We start from the raw sequence: 10,894 nt of genomic DNA, 5'->3' as shown, positions 1-10,894 counted from the left end.
AAGTGGGTAAATAACGACGATACAATAAGTATGAAAAATGTCAGAGGAATTTGACTTAATGATAAATTGTATTTGCTGACAAGGTTATTGTATCGACCATAAAACCTACGAAATGACTTGAAACGTAACTGTTTATATTCTTGTTTAAACAACTTGTTTGTCGATAATTTACCTCGTTTTAGTAATTGTTCATACTTAGCAAAGCATGCTCTTGCGTATCGAATCAACTGAGATATATAAACTCCATATGCAGATGATGTACTGTAGGTATATTGCTGCATAAGTAAGGGAAGCTGACGATAGAAAAGTTAAAGTCATCACGTTTATCAGAGAGCTTGGTTGTTATATTACCATTAACGTCTTTTTTAAGTAAAATATCCAAATATAAAATTGAATATGAAACAGATATGTCAGACTGTGGTATCTTTCATCTCAAGCTCTCACTGGGTCTGACTTGGATAATATAATAGTGTTGACATGTGAATGGACATAGCCATTGTTATCTAAGTGTTGAGTTGATTTTCGAAGAATTTTCTCCTTAGAAAGGAAGCTATGACTTCATCTCTCTAAAATAACATTAAAAGTAATAAACATGCCAACAAAGACAAAGTCGATAATACTGAAAGCTTTGTCAGGGGGGAGGGGTCGGTACAAAAAGTCCTGTTGATCGTGTCTCCTTTTTTTACTCTTCTGAAGGATTTATTTTTGAGGATCAAAATAAGAAAAAAAAATTGAAGTAGACCTCTGCGCTTTTATATAGTAGAAAATGTATTATAAAATTTTATTCTTTAGATTTTTATCCACTACTGCGTATAATCCGAAATTGATATTGCTCCTCTCTAATTAAATATTTACGATCACTATATAACGGAAAGTCAGTTTTCGACTTCTAAAGTGTCTGATATAGTTTTTTATGGTTACAAATTAAAAAAAAACACCTCCTGTTTTTAAAAGGGAACTTACAACTAACATCAAATTATAGCTTGTTCCTTTATTAGTAATATATTCTGCAAAATAACTTTTAAAAAAGCTAAATAAAGGTAAATTTTTATGTAACTTTCTTTTATATATATATTTTTTGTGGAAGTCGTTCGTGTTTTTGTAAAGTACAGACTTCGTTAATGATGTACTCGGGTTCAGTTGGGCGTTTGACTGACTTCTTTTTAAATCTTCCGGATATTAATTTTATCTGTCAAGAGGGGCCTCGCTTTGTTTTCTTTCCTTTTTTAAATATAATTATTAGTAAATCTATAGATACATCTGGGTTTTTAAAATAGTACAAGGAAAATTATCGTATTATAGTACAAGGAAAATATATCATTTATTTAGTATTTAGATTTATTTGAAACTTCGTGACGCCGGATATAAATGGAAAGGGGAAAAAGTACCGCTGTATTGTAGAGCATTTTAGTGCAGTTGTCGTGTAGTATTATTTTGTTGTCGTTTCAATGTCAATTAATACGAACTTGTTGTATTGGAAAAGTATACTTGTACCTAGGATTTTATTTTGACTGAAAAAGCAACAGTGTATATTAAGTAATATATGAAAAAGGACAGCCAGAATATATAATATTAGTCATAATCATTATAAACACCTAATATAAATCAATGTAAAGCCTTAGTACCATCATGTTTCTAGTTATTATTAATATATTATTTTATTTGCCGGGACGGGTTTCTTTACGTAAGCTGGGGACACGTGAATCACAGCTCCGTGAGGGCTCTTCACGCGCTCAATCCCTCCCATACAACAAAAAGGGACGGGCCTCGACAAGTCGCAGGGACGTTTATCGCCAGTGTCCGTCCCCAGGGTTTCGGTTCATTTAGTTCTCTTTGACTGGGGGTGTAATCTGTGGGACTTTACGTCCCAGACATCATTTAGTGGCCGACCTTTACTTGTCAAGGTGTAAACTGTGACGTTAGGGACAGGTAAGATCTTACAACAGGTGACAAATATGTTATTATATTTAGAGGCATTGGCCTATTTATAATTAATTTTTCGCACAGAAAAGGCGTTAAATAATGAGTCCTTTTCATCGAAACAACAAAAAGGTTGAATCGCTTCTTTTGAATATCTCTAATTATTGTTTACACGATTTTTTCTTTATTAAGCATTAAGAAAGCAGTAATGAAAAAAAACTGATCCTGAGGATAACTTTTAATTTAGTTGCAAAAAATTATATCAATTGTCATGTTGTATTCTAAAGTGGGTAGTCCTTAAATAAAATTTGGTCAGCATTGATAGTGACGTCGACGTGGCATCGTTTTGAAAGGGAGAGGCGAAAAACAAATCAACTTACCTAAAAAAAAAAAAAAAAAAAAAAAAAAACTGACAAGCAAGAAAAAAAAAACAGAAAAAGGAAAATTTTCCAATGTCCAAACTTGAAAATCCCTTTTTTACTTTAATGCAACAAAAAGAGGGGCGGACTTAAATGTACATTAGTTTTATATTTATGTCTGGGGAAAAGAGGGTTCCCTTAAGTTGATGTTCGAATGGACTATAAGAAAAAGAACATCGGGTAAAGAGGGGAAAAATACGCTCCGATCAGTGAAAAACATGTGAAATAGCTGTAATTATTTTCTAAACTGCATGTCGCATTCACTGTTAATTGTTAGCAATATCTTACAAAACAGTGTGGGTCACAAAGAATAAAGTTGATGCGGAAGGTTTATCTCCATTACTCGGTCAAGTACTAAACAGTGCATTTCTGTACATTCTGCAGTTTTTTAATGATTGAAAGATATCCTGTAACAATGATGATTACTTATCACTCACACTTGTTTGCTTCATTTCGATTTTTTGGATCGGGTAAACAATGCTGCACTCTCCTGATTGGTTTTTGCAGCGGATGAAGCAGGAAGTACTCTTTGTTCCCCCGCCAGCCAATCAGAAGTCGGGATATCAATTATCCAGGATCCTCATCTGTTACAACAGATTTACAGTCCCTACTTCCTGTCAATTAAGCTTTATTGGTTTTGCTGATGAAAGTTCGATGTTTATTGCTCATGCTACCGGGATGGCAAGACTTGTGCGAAATTTCAGTACAAAGAAAGACAACTCCTATACAGTTTATGTCAATTATATGTAAACTTTTAAATGCATATGTATAAGATAAGATAAGATAAGATATATGTATATATATAATCCAGAGCAGATTAATACTATTGACTCAATATGAAACAAGAGACACATTGTTGTTAAATTCATTCTTATATTAAGTTGTAGAAAGTAAAAAAAAAATTATGGAGCCAAAACAATTTTTTTAAGAATACCTTTGTTTCCGCTTACCTTCCCTCCCCCATTTAAAAGAAAATCATATTAACTGTAAACATGGTCAAGGTTTTAATTACTACGTATTTTCAAATATTCTATAAAATCCATTTTAAGCCAATCCGCTTTTATCAGAATGATCGGATTTCTTTTCTACTTCTACTACTATATTAAGCGTTCGTTTGAACAAAATGGTGAACTTGTTTTTCAGGAAAAAAATATTTTGCATTCAAAAATATCGTGTCAGCTTAATATTTCTTAAACCTTTTTAGAAACATCTATTCGATTCAAAATACCTTTGCTAATATTTTTAGAGAACATATCTTTAATAAATTTTAAAACTTTGGTTTCATAGTAAGGTCCACCTTATCAAGGGTCCACCTAAAGTATACATAACAGATATATAGTTATAACGAACAGTATTCAAGCTCAAATGCCAATTCAAATAATTCAAATCAGGAGCAGAGCAAACACAAACTTTTAAAACATCAGAGGTGGGATCTGGTGCCATGGAGGAGTGAGCATATCTCCTGCTGACCAGTCAAGTCACACCCGCTGCCTGCTCCTTGTCATGATCAGGAAATAATGCATTCCCGTAATAACAACGAAAGAAAACATTTTATTGCTTAAACAATCCTTGAACTATGCATGTACTTCATTGGTCTCTCAGGTCGAGTCGAAACTTATGATAGATATTGACTATTTTAAAGCTGTTTTGTTTAGTATTTAGTATTAGTATTTTTAACAAAACGTTGATTTTTGCCAAGAAGAGCATCTTAATATTTATTGAAACCTGAAAGCTTAAAGTAAAAGTATTATTCAAATAAAGATCGACGAATATGATTCATTGTCAACAATGCTATCGTGTTTTTCTGTTTACTTCACTGAATACTGTAACTCTTAACCAATTAAAAAAAACTCCAAATTCAAAACAATAGTTTGTGAATTTTTGATGTCTTTTATTTATGTTCCTCATTTCACTTACTCTTTGTTAAACTTTATTGAGCCCAGTACAAAACAACAGCATTTACATAGCTTAGACAAATTAAAAGGGGGCTTATTCATGAGGATTAATCCAGCAAAAAGAAAAAAGATCTTGGTACTAAGGCCCAATTTACAATGTCTATAGTACGCTTAATTTTGTAAATAAAAAAAGCCCGGGCCGACGTTGCGCACGGTGTTGGTGTCAGTTTCGGTAACGTCAAAATGACATTATTTTACGTGAAGTTCTAGAAAATTTACTTGACGTTACTTTTTTTGCTAACATTTTTTGTAGAGAAAAAATAAAAACCCAGTAATGCCGCCAATTAAATAATTCAAGTAATTGAAAACACGTGTAATTAAATTCTCTGCACTCTTTTGCATGCATATTACAGGAGGAAAATATAAGCATGGTTTGCCTCATTAAAAAAAACTTGGTAGAAATAACGAAACTTGTTCAACATCGCATTTTAAAATTACATGCTTTTTATTTTATTGAGATAAATTCAAGACAATTCTATATGATATCATATCAGTAGGCCCTAGAACCTGTCCTTTGTTTTTAGTAAATTGTACGTTGTAGATATGTTGCTGATTTAGCATTGAATTATTATTTGTTAATTCCCATCCCATCTTGTAATGAAAATCTGATACATTTGTACTCACCTCCGACAACCCCTTACCCTTATTCAATATTGGACTATTCAATGTAAACTCGTCATGTATAGAACAGTTTATACCAGCATAAAATAGAGTTGACACACTTTACTGTTAGTTAATTCAAATTTGAAATCATATCCTTGCATCAATTTTGGTTTGTGTGATTTTCTTATTTCGAACTCTGATAGATACTTTTATACAGATTCTGACAAGGATATACACTGATACAGTGTACAAGTAAACACTGCACATGTTTTACTTTATATATAAATACAACTTTTAAAACTTGAATTATTCTCCTAATTAATCATTATTGGTATGTTTTTCTTTTATCCATATCAGGCTCATCAGCAATAATATTAAGAGTAAGTTTTGGAGAGAGAAAAATATATTGACCTTTACATTATACAATTATTGCTGGTTTTTGAGGTCAATACAATGATTTAGCCATCTGAGGAGTACAACATTCACCGAGCCCGAAGGGCGAGGTGAATATTGTACTTCGAAGATGGCTAAATCATTGTATTGACAGAAAAAACAGCAATAATTGTTTTATTATATGATTCACTGATAAAATAATGCAGCTCATTACTTGTTTGCATTTTATTAAGTCCTAGCCAAATACAAGAGAGAAGCGGAATTAAAATGTGAATAAACCTTACCTGTCGTATCAATTTGAAATGTTTTTTTTAAATCAATTTTAGATGCCATGAAAGAAATATATAATGTCAGTCTTTTTTATAGGATAGATTTTGAAAGGAAGAAGTATCATAGTATTAGTAGTATTCATAGTCGTTTAAATAGCTTTCTAAAACAATTTGTATCAATTTGGAATTTCCCAATCTATTTTTAGATCAATGTAGAGGAAATAAATCCTTGTATTGACCTGGAACGTCACGTGCAGGTCAATACAACGTAATATTTTTCTAACATAGTCGGATCTCAGCCAATCAGAGAGATGGAAATTATTCAATCATATAATAAAACATTTTATGCATTGAGCCTAATAACGTCAAAACGTCAAATTTTTACGTCTGTGACATTTATGTTGACATTTAATTTTTGTTAGGATTTTTTCACCATTCTATTGAAATTATTTTGGAATATACTAATAACTTTTTGAAAAGATGCATATTTCATAAAAATCCTTTAATTTTCAATATGTCTATTTTCAATGACCACACATATGATCAATGTTACCACATTTATACAATTATAGTAAGACTTATTACTTTTGGACAATGTGTGACATTTATGTTGACATTGTAAAAAGCCTCTAAAACAAACACTTCTTTATAGAATCAATTCATTTTCATATCTAAATAAAGTTTTGATTTTGCACATTTTGTTTAAACGTTGTTTGGTGCCAAATTAGAAAAAGTGAATTCTTAAAATGTAGGTCATTGCTGGAGTGTAGCATTTAAACGTGACGTTTTTGCCGTCAAATTCAATTGTGACGCATAGCTACATGTAGTACATACATGTAACAAGGCAATTATTATTAAAATTTAAGGCACCGCAAGTTAAAATTTTGTCTCTCGATATTTTCCTTAATAAAATGGCAACATTTTGTAGAATTCATAATAATTTTCAACATCAATTTTTCATCCAGCATTAAAAAATTTGCCATTTTACGAATCTTAAAAACTTTGCGACATTGAACCTTCAAACTTTGTGACACACCATCTTAGTCAATGTCCCCACAATAAATCGGCTTAATATCAGAAATCCAACATACATATCGACACAAAATATCAGTCTAATTTAAAATATAGTTCCTTGCATACAAAAAGGATCATTGACATGCCATTTCAAAATTGATTTTGCTTATGAAATTATTTTTTTAAGTTACCGATGACATTTCATATTCTTTCCATATTTCTTCGGATAACGCTTATATCTACATCGCTGTCTTGCATTTTGAACAACGCGTTCACAGCATTCGGATTAAACAACATCACAATTGTAAAACTTTACATCATTTACATCAGATTTTGAACTTTTCTGCTAAATTTTATGTTTGTATTGTTTGTTTTATGGAAATTATCAACATTTCGCTATTGCGTGTGCGACGCTCCTGTTACCGATCTACATGCGTTTTTGACGTAATTGATTGAATAGTCGAATTAATATATTTGATAATTGGAATTTTTTAATCAATATTTTTGTTAAAATGTATTTAGTATACAATTTCCGACCGAATGATATATAGTTTTCATATAGTGAATTGTTTTCAAATTATGGAAATAGTGCAAATGCCGCTGTAATAGTAATTATTGACTTTTTGACACCAACACCGTACGCGACGTGGGGGTTAAGCCCCATTACCCCCACCCCATCCCCTCGGTTCCGACGCCTATACTTTAGGTCCTATATAGCGGTCGTCCAAACAGTATGGGTGTACAAAATTTAAACTTACAGGAACTGAAACTTTGCATCCAATGCATCTGGTATTATTTTCACAATGAAATTGCTTAACATTTTTAAAAATGCGCATTTTTCAGCCATACGATACCATATTTTTCGATTTGAAATTGCGAAGAAGGGAGTTATGTATTGTATTTAAGATATGATCATTTTCAGTATATGTAGTACGATTAACTTTAATGATTGAGAATTCAGAGACAATTTTTTACCATTTCAATTATTCAATTCTGCTTTTCAGAGGATAAGACTATCTATATAATCGAAATATATAAACAACTTATCCCCATCATTGGGTGTCCAATTAAAGCTAGGAAAACAAACTTCTGGATTTTTCAGTTGCAATACTTTGAATATGTCATACTCATAGAAACATATTTCATTTAAAAAAGATCAAAGAATCTTTCGAGTACGGGACACTGGGGGGGGGGGGTTAAATCAGAACGGTTTAATGAATTACTTGAGGCATTTATAACTCCTGCTCCCCTGACACGTTAGATATTTCACGCTGCTGACCTGACGACAAGTCAACCAGGAAGAATAAACAATAAACCGAAAGTTGGAAAATAATGATCCACTAAGTAGAGAGGAAAATTAACCATAAAACTAAGTAAGTAACAGTTTATGAAGTGACGTAATCGTTAAATATTTCAATGTACGCTAAAGTGTCTCTTGGCATTGTTTAAATTATTTTTTTTTTCTGTTCAAGGTTTAGCTACATGACAAAAGTATGACATTGAGCACTCCTAAATGTTGAACGAAGTTAGTCATCGTAGTTCTTTTTATTATTCAGAGAATTCACGAGATTTAACGTCCATGGAACAAGAAGCTGTCTGGGATCAACTTGTAAGTGTTAATGGAATGCAACGTTTTTCCAGGGACCTGTAAACTATTTAGTATATACGGTAGTTCCCTGGTTTTTCATGATCTTACATTGCACTTAAAGCGAGGAGTGTTTCTTAAAAAAAAAACAAAGTATCTCTATTTTTTCATATTTAATTAAATGTAATATTCTTTGGAAAATGTACAAAAGAAGGCTGCTTTTATCATTAATACGGGTTTGTATTTGACAGGTTTGTATAACTAGAACCCTTTAAGAAGCAATGGCAACAGTCACAAGCCAGGCACAGGAACTCATAACCTGTGACCTTTGTATCAAACCTGTCCAGCAGTTCTGTAACAGCTGCCAAGTTGGTCTGTGTGAAGACTGCATCAATAAACATGTCAACAACCTCAAGTCCATGAAGCATGACATTGTTCCTTTCACAAAGCGTACAGTACAGCTTGTGTTCCCTCAGTGTACATCTCATTCCCACCAGAGATGTGAGGCCCACTGTCAACAGTGTGATGTCCCAGTCTGCATCAAATGTCTCACTGGTCAACATAAAGGTCATGACATTGTGGACATGGCAGATATCATAGCATTAAAGAGAGAAAATATTAAAAGGGAAACCGAAGAAATTGATGCCATTATTTCAAAGAGCACAGCACAGGACAAAAGCACAGAAAACAAAATTTCCAAATCCATAGCCTATTATACAGATTTACGAAAACAGACCAATGATCATAGAAATCAATGGCACCTAGAGGTGGACAACATCTTTAACAAACTTGAATCCTTGATCCAGTCACTTAGAGATCATCATATTACAACTCTGAAATCATCCCAGTCCAAACTCAGAAGTCAGAATTCCAGTTTGATCCAAACTTGCCAAGAAAACAAAGAAATCCTGAAGTGTAACAAAGTGTCTGATGTCAACAACTACCAATCCAAACTGAAGGAATACAGAAACATTCCACAAATACCTGATCTACCATTGCCCTCTCTTCAAACAAATACAATCCAAGGGAGAGAACTCAGTATAGAATTAGGAGAATACAAGGCTACACTGACACAGACATCACTATCCAGTCTGACAGATGAAGTCTCTTTTTTATCTGTTAAGGAATTATTAGAAGAAGTCAGGAGTGATTGCAAACATTCCAACAAATGTTAAAAAGTTACATAAAGTGGCCTGTGTCGGATCAGATAAAGCTTGGCTTAATGGAGAAGACAAAATGATAACCTGTGTGGACATACATGGAGCTCTACAAGACACTGTCAGCAGTACACTTGAGAATTACCCTAATGACATTAGAGTGACCAGACAGGGAGAACTGATATACAGTGATTATATCAATAGAACTGTGAACATTGTCAGAGATGGGAAGACAGAGACACTGATCACCACACCAAGGGGCTGGCATCCAGATGGACTGTGTTGTACCAGGTTAGGGGATATCCTAGTTAGTATGAGTACTACTGATAGAAGTCATTATAAAATAGTCCGTTATCAGGGACAGAGAGTGACACAGGAAATAGATAAAGATGAACATGGGGATCCAATCTATCAAGGAGGAGAATATTCAGTGTATGTGGTGGAGAACAACAATGGAGACATAGTGGCCTCTGATATCAATGCTGACACAGTGGTAGTGGTGGACAGGGCAGGAAAAGTCAGATTCAGATACGACAAACCTCCAGCGGGAAAGAAATCATTCTGTCCTTGTCAAATAGTGACAGACTCTATGGGTCACATCATTGTAGCTGATCAATTCAACAAGTGTCTACACATCCTAGATCAGAATGGACAGTTCCTGAGATGTGTGGATAAGTTTGGACTAGAGGATCCTCATGGACTTTGTGTGGACAGTGAGGGGAGATTGTGGGTAGGGTTGTATCTGTCAGGGAAATTGAAAGTCATCCAGTACATGAAATAAACAGCAAACATTATTTTACTCCTTAGGTAATTATTACATCTCTATCATAAATTTATTACTCATAAACAAAACAACCATCATTATACTTATTCATGCTATGACTACATGTACATCTTAAGAAGTGATCTTTGCAGAATGATTTTTAGTCTTTTTATTAAAAATATTATTTAACATTATTATACATGTGTATAAGGAATTAGATAGACTGGATTCATGCCAATATTTAAATTTGTAACAACAACTTTTAAGGATATTAATATATGATTTCAAAATATATTTGTGTGGAAAATCCATTCTTTGTATTTCTTCATTATCATGATTATGTACAGGTAATGAGGAGAAACCATTTGAAAAGATGGACTCGTGTATGAAAGTTAACATGCACACAGATAACATGCGCATATGATGTTATAGCAAGCTAAGAAAAATCAGATATCGGTTTCTTTGAAAACAGATTCAGGCTATGGAGATACAGTAGAAATACCGAGTAGGAATGATTTAAAATGGTTTCTCTGGAAATCAATTATCTTTGTTACCTGTGTAATCAGAGGGGATTTAATACACATGCATTTTGTCCTTGTCTGTCACTCTCTTCCATTTAGTCTTCAGTACATTTTATCTCAACTGAGCAGAAGAGAGATACTGTAAATTAATTATATTTAGCACGTACGATATTTGGAGGAAATTGGATTTTGATCAGGTTAGCGTGGATTTGATTTAGCGCATATTTTAAATTTTTCTTTATAGATATATATGAGAGACATTTAGCGTTGTACTTGAATTATCAGATATTGCTTT

The 10,894-nt window shown here is 33.0% G+C and overlaps 1 pseudogene; it reads left to right on the top strand.

Annotated features, from left to right (window-relative positions):
* Positions 1–8,059: 8,059 nt before the first annotated feature.
* Positions 8,060–10,116, top strand: LOC134249756 (tripartite motif-containing protein 3-like; annotated as a pseudogene).
* Positions 10,117–10,894: the final 778 nt, after the last annotated feature.

The sequence above is a fragment of the Saccostrea cucullata genome, unplaced genomic scaffold (genome assembly GCF_032062105.1).
Source record: "Saccostrea cucullata isolate Sc308-1 unplaced genomic scaffold, CSIRO_AGI_Scuc_v1 ctg20804, whole genome shotgun sequence".
Lineage (NCBI taxonomy): Eukaryota > Metazoa > Mollusca > Bivalvia > Ostreida > Ostreidae > Saccostrea > Saccostrea cuccullata.
The sequence above is the reverse complement of the archived record's forward strand: the minus strand, read 5'-3'. Positions and strand labels throughout refer to the sequence as shown.